At 38.4% G+C, this 20,641-nt stretch overlaps 1 protein-coding gene across 1 annotated transcript in view; it reads right to left on the reverse strand.

Annotated features, from left to right (window-relative positions):
• The window catches only part of LRRC4C (leucine rich repeat containing 4C), a 154,211-nt gene extending 142,513 nt beyond the window's left edge, over positions 1-11,698 (reverse strand). Inside the window, exon 1 of the mRNA XM_069469839.1 lies at positions 10,775-11,698. The gene's annotated coding sequence lies outside the window, so the exon portion shown is untranslated. The remainder of the gene's footprint in view (positions 1-10,774) is intronic.
• Positions 11,699-20,641: the final 8,943 nt, after the last annotated feature.

Consider the following 20,641-nt stretch of genomic DNA (forward strand, 5'->3'; position numbering starts at 1 on the left):
CCATCCACAGCTTCCGTCTAATTAGGTCTTTAGTACATAAACAGACTGGGAGGGGGGCGCAGAAACCTGGGCAGAAGTAAACGTCTGACTCATTTTCTACCTAAAAGCGACCTCTTGGAGTTGCAATATTTTTTTGTTGTTAATAAGGAATGATTGAGGTACTTGAGAACAAAAGAAAGGACAGAGGGAGGAGGGAAGGGATGGGGAGGACTAAGGATGAAGGCAAATAGGGAGGAATGCAGAGGGGGTGAGGAGAGGGAAAGACTGCTTGCTGCTTTGGGGAATTGAAAAACATGTAACTTCTGCTGGAAACTATCACCATGGCAACGTTCAAACAATACAGAGAAAGCCTTCATAGTTCCATTCTTGCCTTCCTAAACACCACCCTGTGGATGTTAACTCTTTTAGGGTGGCTTCTGACTTTCTGCCTTTTCAGTTAGTAAAAATCAGAGTCCCCTAGAAATCTCCCATAATACATTTGGATTCATTCACCCGCAGACATACTCTGGTCCCGGATGAGGAGATTCTCCCTAGAGATCAGCTAACTGAGACATCAGCATTCTCTCTGCCCAGATTAGAACAGCCCAGCTGGGGTGAGATATCTCTTTCTCTCTTTTCTCTCTCTCACTCTTGCCTAAGGTCACACAAATCAGCACACTCTGAGATCTGGCTCTGATTCAACTGTAAACCATTCAGGAGAAGTACATCTTTACGTTTTCAAATATCTGCACCTTTTATAGAAACTCCATATGTTAGTTATTGAAGTTCCCATCCTCATTATCAAGCCACTGGTTCAAAGAAAACATGTCTATTGTCCTGAAAATGAGTTCCTTAGTACTCCAGTTCTTAGATCAATAAACAATCAAACAAACAAACAACATACAAATGATTAGTTGCATTGACAATAGGATATCTATGAGAGCATCACAATCACTTGTGCTAGGCAGGACCACATCTACAATAACAGATGATTTTAATAATTAGGGCACTGTATTAGCCATTATAAGAAAAAGGCCTTATCTTTTAAAAATCCGTGGATCTTCCCATCTCTCTCCATACCTACTTTAGAAACAAATAAACAAATATTAATATAATCAGATGACTAAATTCTCCTAATTCCCTATTGCGACTTGGTCAAAATTGATGGGATAAAAGAAATGGGCCCCTCCTAAGAAAAGAGTGCTGTCTTAGCAGTTTGTAGTTCGGCAAGAACTGGGGAACAAACTCATCACTGGCTCTTCTAAATAAATCTTCCCTTGCACACCTGCCCAATTTCTCATGCTTTATCATAAGGGACATAGCGGTAAAGAAATAATTGCTCTGGAAGTTCTGGGATTACAACTTGTTGAGAGGATTAAAAGGTACAGCTAGATTTTAAAAACACCACGAAATATGACTGTGAATGCTTTGCCACCTACTATTACTATTATTAGAAAGTAGTAATAGTAATCTCTAAACTGGAAAAAAATAATCTAAAACTAGGAAAAAAACAAAAGAGAGGACTAAAAAACCCAAATAATCCAATTTAACATATTTAAGAAATTTATCTTCAAAAATTGCAGAAAAAAACTAAACCATAATTAATTAGTATTTTACCATTGAGCACTTTCCTTCTTCTAACCCAGTGTTTTCTGCTGTTCCTTAAGAAAGAAAGGAATAAGTATCCTTCTGAAGCATGAAGTCAAACTAATATATCTGAGAATGTATGCCTGGCTCCCACAAAGGTGCATACATGTTGAGAAAAATGACTGCAGCGTGCTCTCGCGCGCGCGCTCTCTCTCTCTCTCTCTCTCTCTATATATATATATATATTTTTTGAGTCAGAGTCTGGCTCTGTCACCTGGGCTCAAGTGCCGTGGCATCAGCCTAGCTCACAGCAACCTCAAACTCCTGGGCTCACACGACTCTCCTGCCTCAGCCTCCCAAATAGCTGGGGATTACAGGCGCACACCACTGTGCCCAGTTAATTTTTTATTTTTAGTGGAGATGGGGTCTCACTCTTGCTCGGAATGGTTTCAAACTCCTGACCTCAAGTGATCCTCCTGCCTCGGCCTCCCAGAGTGCTAGGATTACAGGCATGAGCCATTGCACCCACCCAATATATATATTTTTGAATCAAGGCACTTTTACTAAAGAGAGAATCTTTTTTTCAACCTCTCCTTGCATGAGTTCATTTATGGACAGTACTCAAATTTGCAAGTCATAGTCTCTTTCTGCTAGTCATTCATGAGTAGGATGGCCCACTTCATGCAACTGTGAAGCTTATTTAAGGCACAACTCTAGGGGCCACTTTGAATTTTGTAAACAACAGTCTTTGTGAACAATGTCAGTGAGGATTGTGCATTGCCAAACTTGCAGCAAGACTATTAGCAGTTACAAATTCCAGCATAAAATTGGCACAGAAATATATTTACAAAATGATTTTAAAAAAGTGAGATCCTCAAGGACAGCTATATTGATATTACAAAAAGCCAACTGGAAATCATACATGTGCTCGTACACTTGCATAAGGCAATTAAAACCCTTTTGCTTTTGGCTCAACTTATATCAAATCATAGTAACAATGTTCATCTAGTGCATTTCAAAAACTGATGATTGGCAGGTATATGTTTTGTAAAAAATTTAGTAAAAATGGAGAAATGACTTGCAATGTATTTATTAAGCAAAGTAGTTGTGAAATATGGGTTCCTAGAGGAAAAATAATAAAAGTTTATCTTAATGGTAAAAGTATTGTGAAATTACATCATAAACTAAATTGAAGGACTCTCTTTCCCCTAAAGATGTCTTAGTCTACTCATTCATTGGTTCTACCAAAATATATTGAAAATTCCTGTGTACTATGCTAGTTAGATGTGGGAAATGACAAGATGAATGAAATGAGATCTATATCCTAAAAGAAGTCACAATCTAGCACAAACGTGGCAAGTTATAGCCAAGTAAGTTGATATGTCATAACAAAGGTAAGAGTTATCACAGATGTATGAACAAAATGTTCATGTACAGGATACTGGGAGACTCAGTGGGCCCAGGGGAGCTAGAAGAGGCTTTTCTGGAGAAGGTAACTTCCTCTGAGACTTAACATGTAAGGAGTATATCTAGGCAAATAGAGCAGCTTTCACAAGGTTTGGGTCAAAACTACTCTGGTATATTTCCAGAGGAATGAAGCATTAGTATGGCAGGCAGATGAGAGAGGGTATGGGCTGGCCAGACTGTACTTTCAAGAGAAGAGTCTGGATTTTATTCCATAAATATATTTCTATTAAATACGATATAGAGAAGCAGGTGTTCAGCTTTACTTCTTGGGATGATACTTCTAGAGGAAGAATGAGTAAAGGACTATACTGAAAAGAAGTTGGCATCATCAGAAAGACTAGTTAGAGGTATTTAGGAGAGAAACACTGTAATCTGGACTGAGGCAGTAACAGGACAGACAAAAGCTGAGTGTAAGATAGTGAGTAGATTGGTTCTGATGACTGGTTGACTAGGAGAGCAGTGAAAGAGATATTGATATCAGTTGAAACTGTAAATATTAATATACAGGTCCCTGGAGGGAAAGTAGTCAGTCACAGTTGGTAGATTAAGTTTGCAAGGCCTGCAGGAGAGCCAGGTAAGTAAGTGGGATCTTGCTGGCAATGGGCATTTATGAGTCTTCGGTGTACACAAGTTGGCTAGGATTTGAGTTTCATCTCTCAAAACAAACCTGACATCTCTCGGGAATGCAGAGAAACTGGAAATAGAAGATACTCAAAGGGGAAGCCTTCACATTTAAAGAGCAGAGCAGCAAAATAAGAGGAGGATGCTGTGAAATGAATAAAGGGAGTGATCAGTGAGTAGTGCCTCAAACCCTTGGAAGCATTTCAGGAAGCCAGAGGCAGGCAGTGACATCAAGTGCCACAGAGACACCCAGCATGAGAAGAACCAAAATCAGCTGTTGGGTGCCCACAATTAGGAGTCCATCTGGTTTATAGGATATTGTATCTAAACTCCAAATTTATTATTAGCGTTGACCTTATTTCTCATACAATTCTTAATTACTAGATTATTTCATAGCACCTTGCAAAGCCTTTCTGTCAGTTAGATATGTTCAGTGAGTTGGGAAAATTTTTCCTAAGTCTTTCTTAGAAGTTGTCGCTTCCTTACTTAAAGTCACACTTAGATATTACTGAGAACTGACAAAAATATGCAAGGTATATGTGACCTAAGCAGCTGAAGAGCTTCCATTTCAGGAAATAGGAAGAAGGGAAACTGTAGACATCTCAATTCCAATTAAAATATTCAAATAGAGTATCAGGTTATATAATAGTGAACCGGTATGTTTATTTTTTACCAAGTTAAGAAGTTTGAGTTTATTGATTCTGATTTTGGGTTCTGAAGTCAGGAGATATGTAACTTCTATTTCCAGCTTCACCATTTAGTTGCTATAACCTCAGACAAATTGCTTAGATTCCTTCTGTTCCCTAAGTGAGGACTGAGGAGAAAAATACATGCTCTATTCCCAATAAAGTGCTTAGTGCATATCAAATGCTCAATAACTGGTAGTTACTACTGTTATTATTAAATTATAGTAGTCCCTCCTTTATCTTTGAGAGATATGTTTCAAGACCCCTAGTGGATGCCTACGACTGCCCACAGATACTACCAAACCCTATATATACTACATTTATTCCTATACAGACACACCTATGATAAAGTTAAATTTATGAATTAGGCACAGTAAGAGGTTAACAATATTGAATAATGAAAGGGAACAATTATAACATACTATAATAAAAATTACGTGAATGTGCATTTGTGTTTGTACTCTCTCTCTCAAAATATTTTATTGTACTGAACTCATCTATTTTTGGACTACACAGTTGACCACAGGTAACTGATATCATAGAAAGCAAAACCACAGATAATGGGGGACTACTGTAGACCTGTAACCCCCATGAGTGCTGAAAGCTTCCATCAGCATAGAAAATGTGCATAAGGCTGTGCCAAAGTTGAAATAAAAGTATATTAATCTTCCATAAGTTTTTAATCATTTTTGGACTTCATTGTGAATTTAATCAACATTGGAAAACATTATCAAAAATAATATTACCAACCTTGACAGTAAAATGGCAAAAAGTCTTTATTTACATACTCAATAAATGTAAAACAGAATACTCACAGGCTATTAAACGTTAAATGTTCACATTTCTATACAAAGAAACCAAAGATTTAAAAAACAATCAGCTAACAATTATTGAATATTGATCATTTGCCAAATACGGGGACATTTTAATGCTCCTAGAATAACTGCAAAAAAAAATTACAATTTTACACTTGAGGAAACTGAGGCATACTTAGTAAAGTTAATTGGGCAACTTAGGATCCCCCGGCTAACAGGTAGTGAAACAAAGTTAGAATCCAATGTTTATCTATTCCAAATCTACATTTCCCCTACAAACCATCTGGGCATATCCTTCACCTTTTCACCCACATATTTGTTATTTTAACAATGATTCGCCTTTCTCATAGAATACCATGGGGTTCCTCTGCACATTTTAATAACTAGTTTCTTGTGATAAGGGATTATATGTTTTTAATTCCTAGGAATCTTGAATTCCTAGGTAGTCAATTATGAACTCAGAAACCTAAAATCCTAGTGTTTGAGGTAACCTTTGTTTTTACCTTTATTTAACAGAGGAGATTATAAGACCTGAAGAAGTGAGATGATGTAAAAAGTGTCACATTTTATTAATGACAACTTCAAGAATAAGAAAAACACACTGCATTACCTAACTTTCAGACCTCAGCTTTTCCAACATAATAAAGTCACTTAAAGTTGCTGTGTGTGTGTGCACACACACACAGTCGGTTAGCTCCTTGGTATTTCTCATTAAACTTCTATAGATTCCTGAAAGCCAGGCTTCTTGTGTGTGCCTGCATGTGTTTGCATACACATAAGTACACACGTGCGTTTGAGTCCTTTAGAGGAGGTGTTTCTTAAACTAAGTTCGATTAGGCATTTCAGGAATATTTATTGCATGCATATTATTGTCAGACATTCTTCTGAGGTGCTAAGGACATGCCAGAGAACAGAGCAAAGTTCTTGCCCTCAGAGAGTGTGGCAAGCACATTATTTCAGACACAAGATCTGCCCAACCAAATTTCAACTGTCAAATTTATATTTCTCCAGAGAAATTGTTTTGAAGAAAAGAAAGATGCAACAGATTCTTGATCCCCTTAGGGAGTCTTCTAAGACACCATTTACAAATCATTAATTTTTTTGTGCCTGCTCTATAAAGTACTTGACAACCTAACAAAAGTTTACATGGACACAGAGTATATTTTCCACAATTCACAAAGTATATTTCTATCTTTACTAAGGGCATTCACTAAGGCACTTCCAAATATGTTTTATAAGTGTAGAATCTTACCCCAAATGGTCATATCTATTTATGTGTTCCTCCAGCCTTAATCCTGTCTATGTATTTCTCTTTTTTATCTATGCCAATGTGAACTTAGATTAATAGCTTCCTGCCAACAGAGACCATATCTCTTTTTTGCAAACCATGAATTAACTAAACTAAAATCAGAGATGATCAATGTAAATGTGCATTTATTGAATGCTTGCTGTGCATGACATATGCAACCTGATTTTGTCCTCAAGGCCGTCAGTTACATGTGGTTGTTATTACCTCTATTTGACAGATAAGCAAACAGTCTCAGAGAGGTTAAATGGTGCGTGTAACACATGTGACCCAGTGGAAAGCTGAGTATTTGAATTCACTTAGGATGCCAGAGTCCAAGTTTTACCTAATTTCTTAGTCATCTTTAGAAAGCATGCAAAAAAATAAAATTTGTCAAATAGTGAGAACTTCCTTGATAATTTCCATCTCTTTTTAATAAGACCAATGAAAATGGTTAACTTTAAGATGCTTTTCCACAATGGACACAGATTTCAAGTTGTTGTCATTGAAAAGAAACAGCATAAAAATCCAATGGGTATCTCCCAAGCCTGACTGTACTACTGTGATCCACAGATATGACAACAAGAATAACAATCATTACAACAGGACTCCTTTTCCCTTAAGAGGAAAACAAGTCCCTGGAAGCATATTGAGGAAATGGACAAAGCACAGGGCTGCTACTGTAGAGAATGAAATTATGAGCAATGACCATGACTGGCTGCCTCAGAAGACCACTGGCAAGTTGGTGTTGGAAGATTTGCACATGCAAACAATGATGTGTATGTCTGCATTAAATCTTCTTGATCCCATACATTCTTTTTGGCCTTTAGCCTATCACAAAGTAACGATAATCATTTAACTAATGTAGGATTCATTTTGACTAGGAAGATAGTGAATCCAAAGTGTGGTCTTTGGGACCTTAATATTAGTAATGAAATTTTATACCATCTACTTTTGATTATATAACTGCATACACATTTGCCTTTATTTCCTGCATTCCAGTGTCAGACTATGTATGTAGCTAAAACGATACATTTAGAATACAAGGGCTATTTTATGTAACTTCTAGACCACAAGCACACACAACATACTAATAGTATTATTTTCCCCTAAAATTTCATTTAAATATTATTTTTGCTAAGACTCATTTTTTTCTATACTTTTAGGAGAAAAATCATGATTTACAGTTTCTGGTCCAAAACAACATTTTATATCCAAAATAGCATATTGAGCCAATCTGTCCTGATAAGACCTCAAAAGAGGAACCTGGCAACTACGGTAAGGTCAGGTGCACAATCCCCAGTTTTCAAGTACAGCCACTAGAACTGCTAAAGTGCATGGCCAGACTGTCATTCATTCTCAGGAGGTTAATCCAAATTAATCCCTAAATAACCATAACAAACAGCCATCCTTAGAGGGTCTGTTATGCCTGAAGCTTTGCATAATATTACTTATCACTCACAGAACAACTCAACAAATTAGATGTTACCATTCCCATCCCACAGATGAGACAATTGAGAGCCAAGGAAATTAAAAGTATTGCTCAAAGGGCACAGCTATTAAATTAGAGGAGGAAGACATTTGAAAAGGTAACTTCAAAATTTGTAAAAACCCAGCAGCTTTCTGGGCATGTGATCTTCAGCAGATCCTAGATCCTAGTCAGCCTTAAGGTAGTACAACTACCTACTCACAAATGCTACTCAGGGGGCACTAACTTCAGCCCTGAAATCAACTAAGAAGTTTTTAGTTCTACCATTGCCAGCATTCTTTCATCAGTGCATGAACAACTTGACCAAAATGCTGGGCCAGCTCTGACTGCAAAACCAGAAGAGATAAACCCCAAGCTGGGTCATGCGTTTCTAACTGCAGAGCTGGTGAAATGATTCACCAGTATGAAAAATGATGACAGCCTTCGATGCCCCATCATCTCCAGATTTGAACACATTTAAGTGGAGGTGGGTGGGAGGATACATTTCAGCCCACAATTTTAAACCAATTCTCTCTCTCTTTCCCTCTCTCTCTCTTTTCCCTTTCCTCCCACCCTCTCTCTCAGGAAAGTTTGCCCGTGTGTGTAAGTGAGTGTGGAAGGCACGGGGAAGGGGTGAAGGAGAGGAATGTGCTTTGAGGTCTAATTGCAGTAGCACTGAAGAAATTTTGATGTCAAAAAATATAAAGATAAACAGAAACAAAAATAAAACCTCCCCCAACTGGCAGACCCAACCTAATTGCAAGGCTGAGTTTCCCATGTAAAGCCCAGAGCTAAACTCTGAAGGAAAAAGTATCATTGCACATTGTTTTCCTTTTTACTTTTTGTCAGTTGTGCTAAGTTGCAGCTGAACAGGAACTTAATATGCCCTTTGATGACCACAAATGGTGACTTATCTATGATCAAGTAAAACAAAACAAATAAGCAAAAAGAAACACAAAAAAGCTGGAGAGAATTATGATAAGATATGCAGAAGCCTGCAGGGAGCTCAGGAGGAAAAAAAACAATCCTGCACAATTATTTTCATAGGTTGGTAAATTTATTGCCTGATTTGTGTCCCGACAGGAAACATGTGCCCAGAAAAATAAATTAGAGAAGTGCTCAGCTGTAGGCTAGTTTAGTTAAGGAATAATGAAAAGGATAAGAATAGATGATGTGAGTGAAAGAACAGACTCAGATGCTTTTAGCTGGGTGTTTCTGGTTTCTATTATCACCTCTCTCATATAAATCTAACTCCACCGTTCTTTAATGACTCTCTGGGGACCACCCTTCACAGGATTAAATGTACCCAACTCTAAGAAGGGACCCAGGAGACTGCTGCCTTTCATCTCCTTGGCATATGCCAGAGTATGGATCTTTTTTTTTTTTTTTAAATAGTATTAAAGCCAGGGTAATCTGAACTATACTATAGAAAGGAAGGAAGGAAAGAAGGGAGCAAGGGAGGAAGTGGGGAAGGAGAGAAAAAATGAACATTGGAGTTTGCAGTCCTCGAGGTCTGAACTGGCAGAAGTTTATTTCAAGCAGTCAGGACCAGTGCACATTCGTCTCACCCTTCCTGATAAAAATGACACTTTAGGGACACAAGTAGCCTTGTAGGGCTATGTATGGCTAATACATGTCCAGTTTGGATCCAAAACTGTCATCTGCTGTTCTGGGGCTTGTGTGAGTCACCTGTCTCATTCTGTTTGGCTATTAATCAAAGAGTTATAGATTCTCTAAGCCTCAGTTTCCTCGTTTATTGGCATGAGATTTCTGAGGAGTCTTCTGGCCCTAAAGTTATATGAGTCTATGATTCTCCTAGAAGGCCCTAGAGAGAAATAGAGAAAGAAGAGGGGGGGAGAATTGTGTTTCAAAGCCCAGCTTCATGACTTTGACAGCTATGGGGGAGGGGAGGGGGATCCTACAGGCCCTCAGGCTCTCTAAGCATTTTCCACCTTCTCTTTTATGTTTCTAGATTGGCCTCTTTCCCCCAAGACAAAGGTGCCACACGAGAAGCATTGGTGCTCAACACAAAAACCTTTCCATCAGCTTTTTTTTCTAAGTTACCACAGAGCAATAGATTTCTGCCTTTTTCTCAAGAGCTGTGTCCCAGTGACGTTAGGAAGGTTTCTGGCAAAACCTAAGCCAACTACCAGGACCCTCTACCCTCTCTGTACAATCTCTCTGTTATCCAAAGAAGTCCTTAGTTAGAAGGAGGTGGGGTTGAAGAGAAGTAGGTCCTCCTTGTTTCATTCTTCGCACTGGTGAGAACCTGGGTAATCTGAAGGCCACATTTGGGCATGTGCATACAAGAGAGATTGTGAGAGGTACAGCCACCTCTCTCCACCAGCTTCCTCCCCCAAACCCACCCACCAGCCAGAAGCCACCCTTCATCTGTTTGGTTTATTATCATATTTTTTGTGTTAATACATTCTGTTGATCTGCAATGTCAGGTTGAATAATGAAATTTAAATCGAGTCCCTTCGATTTCCAATAGCTAAACATTTGTGCATCTAATTCCACGGCTGCCATGCAACTTAAATGCATTCTAGAGTGTCAGTCACACAGCACCGGCACCCCATACTGCAGCAGCTTTCTTGGGGAGGTTTTTTTTTTTTTTCCTGGTGAACATTTGCAAAGGCGTTTGCCCAGGATGCAGGCAACCTTGTATCCTTAGAGCAAACCAGCTTATCAGTGAGCACAGCCTGTTGGAGCAAATGCACGGGCCACCCTTTCCCTTATTTTCTTGCCCCTCAAGAGCCAGATCTTTAAATACCACACTAAAGGGGGAGAGTGGATAAAGAGACCAAGAACACCAAATTAATGGACATTTTCTTCACCAATAAATAAGAAAATAAGGATCACTCACTGTATTTCAGACTGATCACAGCAACATCCAGATGGAAATCCAGGTGGTTAAGAACAAGAGAAAACACATGATCTTGACACCAAAAAGGAAAAAAAAAAAAAAAAGAGGTTGATGAAGAAAAATCCAACTGCAATTATCCTTCAATTTTAGTCAACATAGGCACAAATCCAACTGTGCTCTGCTGCGTTCACTCCCCCAATCAATGCTTCATTCTGCCGCGGTCAACTTTTCTTCTCTGAAATTTCTTTGCAGATGTATTATTAATTTCCTCTCCTCTTGTGGGAAATTCAAAAAGAACAGAAAACACCACCATATCAGGTCTTTACTTTCCTAAAAAAGCCCCAAACTTTTCATTCCAAAAATATCTCCTTGGCTTACTTTCTCCTTTATAGAGAAAAAACGGACACACTTTTTCTTTGTGGATCCTCGGTTCTCCATTTCCAATCATCCTTTCGGGGGGAGGGGGCAGCTGTTTTAGTATTATTTATTTATGTCAGAACACACCAACCCCCTCGGGTCTAACACTGATTTATTTCATTTTTTTTTAATGATCCCTGTGTGGACATATACACATTTGTGTTAAGATCCAGGTCTCACAAGAAAAAGCGTCGTTCTTCCTTCTCTCTTGCACAATCAGTTTATCCACTGCATTCCGCTCCAAGACAGAGCTGCGTCCCGCATCCTTCATTTTTGCAAGGCACCCAACAGCCACTGCCACCAAAAATAGTCTCCTTTTACATTGTCAATTCCTCTCCCCAGCCTCCCCTTCGAAGAATTTGGGGATCAACTCCCCCCACTCGCCACCCTTCCGGCCGGCCCCTTCGCCAAAGATCTGATTAGATTTCTCATCACAACCCAGTGCGCAATTGGATTTTTGATTTCAGCCACCCGGCCAGCCACCTTCCCCTCTCCCCTCCAAACTCCCGTTATATCCTGTCTCCTTCCCTCCACCGCCTCTGCAATTTCATAATCTCACGTTAAATGGAGTGCGGGGGGGCGGGGGCGGGGGCGGGGGTGGAGGTAGTAGAGGAAAATTTCAAGGCTCCGTCAGCTGTCAAGAAGAAACCCATTCCTCCCCCTGCTACTTTTTTTTTCTTTTCTTTTTTTTAAAGGCCTGGGGTGGCTTTCGCTTCCTCTGTCCCCGCCCCCACCCCGGCACCCGGTCCAGATCCTCCAGGTGTTGCAGAACTCCGGGATCAGGGACGGGATCACAGGGGAGAAGCGTGATGCGGTCCCTCTCCGGTGGCCCCTGCCAGCCCTCGGGTCCCCTTCTCACATCCGCCGGCAGCAGATCCGGGGGCACCGCGGCGATGGAAGTTCAGATTGGGCTTTTATTTCAAATGGAGAGGGCAAAGTGATGGGACCAACGGAGTGTTAGGCAAATTTAAAAAGAAAAGGAAAAAAATGAAAGAAAAAAGAAAATTGAAAAAAAAAAAAAAAAGAACGAAAGGGGTTAAAAAAAATCCCTAATCGCTGGTTCTTCTCATCCTTCTCAAATGAAACTGCAGCTTTGATCTCATTTCCAGCTGCGTTGGGTACATTTTGGAGCCACAAGTTGGTTCCTCTTGGCGCAGAGCTTCCCGACGCCGGCTAGTCCTCTGCGAGACGCGTCCTCGGGAGCGCAGCTGCTCCGCGCCGTCCTTAGCGCCATCTCCCTGGCTTGCGGCTCCCTGCGCGGCAGAAACCCCAGTCCCCTTCCATCCACTTCGGCTGGAACTCTCTTCCTCCCACTCTCTCTTCTCTTTCTCCTCCTTTTCCCCCAAATAAATAAATGTGCTCCCTGCGCGGGCGGCAGCTACTGCCAGACTAGGCTTTCTGTCCACCAATGCCACGTCCTGACGTTTAGGGTCCTAGCTCCCCAAAGCTCCTCTCGGACTGCAGTCCCCTTCCCTCCTCTGCCCCTCTGTCTTTCCTCTTTTCCTTTCCCTTTCTCTGCTTGTGATCAGTAAAATACAATTACCCAATTACCTCCCATCATCTTAGCACTGATTGGTCAATTGCATTAACACTTGAAGTCAGGGAAGAAGGGATTGGCGTCTCTGAGGTGTGGCACTGCTGCCACCTGGAGGGAAGAGTCGGAACAGCTCAGCATCAAAGCAACCCCCAGGCTAGGTTAGTAATAGGCAGAGAAATTCGGGCTGTGTGGGAGAAGTTGTCAGTTTTTGTTTTTTGGTTTTTTTTTTCCCGAAAAGCCTGCCTGTTTTCATCCAGAAATTCAAGAGTTTTGAGCTTTACAAAAAGGAAGATATTGAAATCAAATCACCACTTAGGATTCAAAATTATCACCAAACACACAAAGCTGTTGCTTTCAAATTGCAGGGGGAGAGTCTATCCCCTAGGTAGTCAAGCAGTCTGGTCCCAAGGTAAAGATTAACGAAGTACTATTACTTAGAATAGGATCACCAGAAAGAATCAGGAGTAGCTCAGAAAGCTACTGGGAAAGGAGCCTGTGGTCGAGCAGCATAATCTCACCAAGAGGAAGCAACTGTAAAGGCGAGATAGTAGCCTTCAGCCTATGCAGTGTTGCAGTAAATTGGCCTGTTCAGTTTGTACAAGACATTCAGGACAGCTTGACAACTCAATTCCAACATCCTCTGCTCCTGGATGTGGGCTTTTCCATCAGCCCGTGTTAGAGAAGCGGTTGACACATTTCAACTTCACTGGGTCTCCTTAGAAAGAGGGACCAGGTCCACAAAATAATGCTATTAATACTCTATTTCTATTGGTTTCTTTCTCTGCTATATAATTATCATAAGGCCCTTTCTGTAAGCTATGGATATTTATTCTATGTCATCTACATATGTGATCCTGAGCTATGAAATGGATAAAATTAGGAATTATAACTCAAACAATAAGACTTTTTTTTGGAGGGGGAGAGGGTAAATAAATACTTCTCTGTTTTGTGTGCCCTAAGTAATGATTTTTGTGCTGATTTTCTTTATTTTTGAGAAATCAGAATATGTTCTTGGTTTAAAAACAGTTTTAAACAAACTGAGTAAGTGATAATGAAAAGTTGAATCAGACAAAAACGAGAAAAGTTTTACTAAGGGAACATCAGAGGCATATCCAAGTTCACACTAAATGTTCTGTTTTTCTTTCCTGTTTCCTTTATAGTATATGAGTATTTCCTTTCTTAGAGTTAAAAAAAACATTACATTTATAAATTTCTTTGGGTGCTAATGACATGATATAATATGAATCTCACATGTCAGCACTTTCAAGGCCTGTCCTAACACATGAATTGTGATTTATTGTAATTTCTCCATCTTTTTAGAGAGCTTTGATGTAGTTATAAATTACATCAAAATGTGAATCTGTTGAGGGTTAATGGCATTGCTTTAATTTTAAATGAAAGCTGTATTGATTGTTTCAAAACACTAGTGGGCAGTTGACTATAACTTTAATTTGTGTTTTGAAGCTCTTACCCTTATATGCCAATTATAGTTTATAAACTAATAAACCATTAAACAGTGCATTCACTATCTGCTCTCAAAAGCTTCAAAGGAATCTATCCTTTGGTTCCGAAGAAAGCTAGAAACCATTTGAAATGAAAATTTTCTTTTTAGGGACTGTGACAGCAAGGGAAAGGCCAATGATTTGTTTCTTCAAAGCTGATTATTAGCTATCTACCAGACATCTTGAATGCCTTTCAGAATGAATTAATCTATTAAGCAAAACAGCAGGGAAGGATAAATGCTGTTTAGCCAAAATGAAAAAAAGGAAAGGCTTGCCATTGCTGTATACCTTCCCATTCAACAGTTCAGTATCTTTGCCCTTGTCAGCTAATCATTCACACTATGTGACCTTGAATTAGTCATTTGGCTTTCATTTTTAGATTCAGATTCAAACAGTAATTATTGAGCATGCATATAGTGTGGCCTTTTGTTATACTTCTGATATATATCACCTTATTTAATACTCAAAACAACTCCTGAGAGGTTTTGAAGATGGGGAAAATGAAGCTTAAAGTCATATACTTGGAAAGTTACATAGCCAAGCTTTGAACCCAGATCTACCCAATTTCAATTCTTCTGTTTTGCTATAATGTCTAGGTTTTGATAACATGCAGAACACCTCTAAGACAGTCATGAACGTGCAGGCCATCATTATCAGCCCTGAATCTCAGAGGTAAATCTGTAACCCTTTGATGGGTTGGCATTGCCACATCTATCCCTGAAGGACTTGACTTAAAGGGAATCAAAATAAGTAGTAAACAAGCTATCTTTCATAAAAATACACATGCAAACTAAATTGTTGTTAGTAACAACATAATTAGAGATATTTATGCACTAGAGGTTTCCAGGTACTGTCAACAATGACAGAGAATATGTTCAAGTAAATTTTTTTATAAAAGCTCTTTTAAAAGAAGTAATGTCACATCATCAAACTTCCTATTAGCCCAACTAGTTACCAAAAGCATGGATAAGACAAAATGCTATCGAAATCAGATGACTTGTGACAAAATGGGGCACAGTGCTAACATGGCAGGTTTGTTTTATGGACATACAGAGTTCCATGTTTGTTGTCCTCTGATTTGTAGACATTTGGATAGTGAAACAAAACTATCATGTCATTTCACTGTGTGTTGGTGACTCTAGCTGGTGTAATCTTTAGCAAACAGTAGGGGACAGCATCTTGTAATCAGAAATACAAACCAGCAAGTAGAATGAATTCAGTAACTTTGCTTGAAAATAAAGAAAATATGAATGTGTCTATTGTGCTTATTAATTGGATTTAACAGGCTGCATGCTACCGTGTTAAAGCACAATACATACTTACAGTTTGAGTCTTAATTCTGTATTATAAATCCTGAGAATAGATGTTTCCTTTTCACTTCCAATACTATTAAACAGGGACAAGAATATCCTCTGAGATAATCATATCAAGCTTGCCTCTGTAGTCACACATAATGACATGCGAATTAACTTCATTAAACCAGCTTCTATTTTCAAAAGTACTTTGACATGCTGTATGTAGTAGGAGTTTACTACATATGTTATGCTAGACAATATTACATAGATGTTAGATTTCGGAACTAGAATATATCCTAACAATCATCTATTCTTTATTCCTTGAAATATAGATGAGGATCCTAAAGTCCCAGTAAATTTGCAAATTTAAGCTTTTTTTCAGTGTACCTCCTCTATGATTGCTAACCCTCTACTTAGCCCTCACCCCATTTAGTCTTACTTTTCTATGCTCTCATACTTTTTAAAATTTGTATGAATAATTAGCATTTAATTAGAGCTTATAAGTGCCAAGTATACTTCTAAGTATGTTACATATTTCAGCCCATGTACTCCTCCCAACAATCTTATGAAGTAGGTATAATTATAATCTCATTTTAGAGATAATGAAATTGGAGTTGAAGTTAAATAAGAGCTCCCAGCTAGGAAGTGATGGAGGCAAGATTTTAACTCAGGTTATTTCATTTCAGAGATTGTGGTCATAACATATATTTCCTATTATTATTTATTGTATTGATGGAAGTGATTTGATAATGTCTATATTCCCTTCACACCATGATTGATTTCATGAGAACACTGTGTGTATTTCTAATGCTTTGCGCATTGTTGAGTGAATGTCTAAGATTATGACGTGAGGAAATGGAAAGACTTGCATTTTTTTCCATTACCCTGTATATTTTTCACTGTAGTATATAAAATCCTAGAAAGATGAGATACTTATTGCAATTATTAAAATAAAAAAACTAAAAAAAGATGCTACAAAATAAGATGATTTCATCAGAGAATTATAACTTCAGAATCAGTTAGCAATTGCATAAAAAACCATCCCAAAACTTGGTAGCTGAAAACAACAATCACCTATTATTTCTCATGAGTTTAAAGGCCAGTCAGAGATTGGTTACGTGGCTCTTCTGATCTTGGCTGGGTTCATGGTTTGCTGATCTAGAATGGTCTCAGCTAGAATCACTGCCACAACTGGGCTCCACTCCATGTATGTGTCTATCTATCTCTCTCCATCATTTTGGCCCAAGCATATTTTTGGCAATGGCAGAAGTTCAAGAGAGCAGGCAGTAAAAGGAATAAGTACTTTTTCAAGCTTCCAGGTGAATCAAATCTGCTAATTTCCCATTGACCAAAGCAAAGCACTTGGTTGAGCTCATTGTCAAGGAATGGGGCAGATCATCCCACTCCCAAGAGGAGGCCACTACAAAGTTATATAACAAAAGAGAGTGAAGAATCAGGGTGATCACTGACATCAACCACAATCTATCTGCCTTACAAATAATGAATTTCCTTAGTTATTACTGAAGTGTACTGGAAAGAAAACTGTCTACATTAGGGGACATTCAGTCATTTATTTCAACAGATACATAATAATCTTCCATTATGTGCCAGGTATTATAGAAGTTATCACTGACTTCTCTGTTACCCTCACTTTACTGATGACATCTGTTGATTCTGTTTCAGGAATGGCTCACAGATGTGTACCTAAAAGAATGTACCCAGTTCTCTTTATTACTTTACAGAGACCTTTTTCAGGTTCCTCTGTGTACTCTTTGCCACTGATCTTTCTTCTTACCCATTCCTTCCCTTCTCTAGTACCAGTTAGCTTGTGGAAAAAAAGTGAATGAGAAAGTTTATAGGAAGAAATAATAAAGGGAGAATCTTTTCCACACGTACAATAACAAGAAAACTATTTGCAATGCATAGGAAAAGATTCATACTCTAAATACATAAATAGTTCTTAGAACTAGCTAAGAGAAATGGGAAAAAAAAAATACATGAATAGTCAATTCAAAGAAGAACCAGTTATTTGAACATTTATTGGTACTGACATTGCTGGGCCCTTTGGCCTCTTAATAAATTTTGATTGACTAGATGAATGAACTGCCCACTTGGTTGAGGAGGAAAGTGGGTAGATGGGAGTTATGCTAATTACAAGCAATGGTGACATATTATAGTCAGAATTTTACAGAAGTAAGTGTAAAGAGCTGGAGGTGGAAGGCAGAGGAGGCAGTAGCTACCTCTATGTGGGGGAGTTCAAGGGAACTTCACAAATAGAATCCCAATGCATTAAAAGCTTCATGAACGTGACTGTACAATTGAGGATTGCAGAATTGCTCATTTTGCAGCCAGAGGACAAAGAACAAGATGCATTCTAACAAAAAATAATTTGTTGTCCAAAGATTAGCAGAGCTAAAGCTTAAGTTACTTACAAACTGAGTTACAGGAGAGGTAGTTGACTATTAGATGTCATGTGGAGATCCAGAGAGTCTAGGATTTGAAAGCACAAACATCCCTTGTCATCCATGGGGGATTGGTCCCAGGACCCCCACAGATTCCAAAGTCTGAGGATGCTCAAGTCTTTTACATAAAATGGTGTAGTATTTGCATATAACCTATGCGCATCCTCTCATCTACTAACTTAAAATATCTCATACGATACCTACACATCATTTCATTCTCATGGATTCAACGTAGTACTCAGCATGCAGCGGCAGATTCAACTTTTGCTTTTTGAAACTTTGTGGAGTTTTTTTTTTTTTTTCCCCCCTCAAATATTTCCGATCTGTGACTGGTTGAATCCACGAATGTGAAACCCACAGACACCAAGGGCCGAATGTAGTTTTAAAATATTCTTTCCAGGAAGATATCAATCATAAAAGAGATCTGGGAAGGAAAGGCATTAGTGAAGGAGAGCATCTTGTGGGAGAAGTCTTCCTTTTACAGACCACACAAAGCAACAAGACAAATTCTAGGAGTGACTTAAAGTATTAACAAGAAGAAGAATGTGGAAAGAAACAACTGTATGACAATTTGGCAACCAATTCAGAATGGATTTAGACTCAACTACATTTTAGAAATCCTTTTTAAGTGGTGACTCAGGCACTTGTAAAACACAATCTCCTTTACTGAATGTTTCTAAGGGAGGTGGTATTTGTGCACAGATACTATTAATACATGGTGGTATTTTTGTACCATTGAAATTAGGAATCTGTGCACTGGGAAGAAAATTGCCCATAAAGGTATCTTTAAAACTCCATCAGGAATTAGTAGATGGTGTAAATCCAGTTGTGTAATTTAAGAAGACAGTTGCATTTTATCTAGCTAAATCAGCACTTGATACTAAACAATTCCTAAAGAATGTCACTTTATTTTAGCATCAGCCATGCAGTACAGATTCAAGAAATGATAGCCTTGTTTTCCCCACCACATCACTATTGTGCTTTCAGGAAATGAAGTGCATAGATTTCAAAATTGAGCTCTCTTCACACTGAAGATTTGTTAACACATCTGTGATTCTAGGCCTCCAGCTGATTTAGTAGCGTGGGATTCAAATAATGTGAAAGAATTTGCATTTTTAAATGTCCAGGTTTCTAACATGCACAACATTTTTGAGAGAAAAAAATGACTGGGAGAAACTGCACACTTGGGAAAAAATAATCCATGGCATTTCCACAGAAAATGGAAACACCTTTATCACTTTAATGAAATAATACTTCAAAAACTGAAAATAAGCATATATAAGGAAATACGGACTTTCAGAGTGGGAGGGGCATGAGAATCCTTTGATTCATTGCACAGATATTTTAAATCCATAAATAAATGTGTTACTTTTCATAGGAGCAACAAGAGATTAGATAACTATTTTTGTGGCAGATAGGGACCATGAAGGGTATCCTAGAGTTGTGGTCTTATTGCACAGAGTGAACACTGGCTGCCTCCACCTAGTTAAGTGATTGAGTGTTTGACATTTTACCACAACCTTCAGTTGACAATCTTCCTGAAAGGATTTTTTAATGAAATTTTAATAATATTTATGGCAGTTTACATTTTCACTAGGATAACAATTACGCTACCGTGATACTCAATTTCTTACTTTAATTCTTATGAATGGCTCTATAATTTTTTGTTATTGTTCTTATTGATATTAAGGGATACATTAAAAAGGCCACAGAAATTTCTCACTTCTATTGTCCGCTTTGCTTCTTTTACCTCTGTGGTTAAAGGACAGCAAAATTATGATATTGGGACAAAGATTCCTTGGAGAGACTCACCCTCCTGTTCTGTGCTTTTCCTTTTTATTCTCCTTTACATAAGCCTAAGACTTCAACATTAGGCACTTCCTTTCTCCAGAAAGAAAGATACTAAATAAACAAATTTGCACATAGGTCCTAACAATTTAGTCCAATCTAATCCATTCATTCATTACAAATATGTATCTAGTACCAATTTCAGTAGGTTCCATATATATTAATACCATGACTAGGTAAAATATTTGTAACTTTTCATCATCTCCCAGAGATGCTTGCAATTTTTAGGAAGGATTATTGTATATTCAAAAAGGGGATATGCTTGAACCAAGGAAACAACGTGGAGTCAAAGCCAACAGCAGCACGTTTGGAATTTCATAGGCCTGAGTTTGCATTTGAGAGACATTCATTGTTCATATTTTAGGAGAAGTACAAATACTTTAGGGCTAAAGCTTAAGGAAAATCTGTGGCAGGGAAAAAGATGAAATGCCAAGAAATGAACCTACATATAACAGCCAGATAAAGGATTTTTTCTTTTGTTTTTTTGAAGGAGTTTGTTTGAAAGATGAAGGGGCATCATTGAGGGATATCAAGTTAAGAAGTGATGTGACAAATTTGGGCTTTATAAAAGACATCATAGGGGCAGTATGCAGATGAATTAGAGAAGAGCAATTAGGCAGCTGTTGGAGGTTATGAGAGTCCAAACAAAGGTAGCAGTTTTGGGGAGAGACAGAAGGAGGTGGGCATAAGAGATACCAAGTGTCAGAATCTACAAAGTTTTATTTATTTATATATTTGCTGTTTTTGAGTGTGTGTGTGTTTGTACACATGTGACATTCTATTTGGAGGCTATATATAACTCCCAT

Source organism: Eulemur rufifrons, chromosome 6, assembly GCF_041146395.1.
Source record: "Eulemur rufifrons isolate Redbay chromosome 6, OSU_ERuf_1, whole genome shotgun sequence".
NCBI classification, from domain to species: Eukaryota; Metazoa; Chordata; class Mammalia; order Primates; family Lemuridae; genus Eulemur; species Eulemur rufifrons.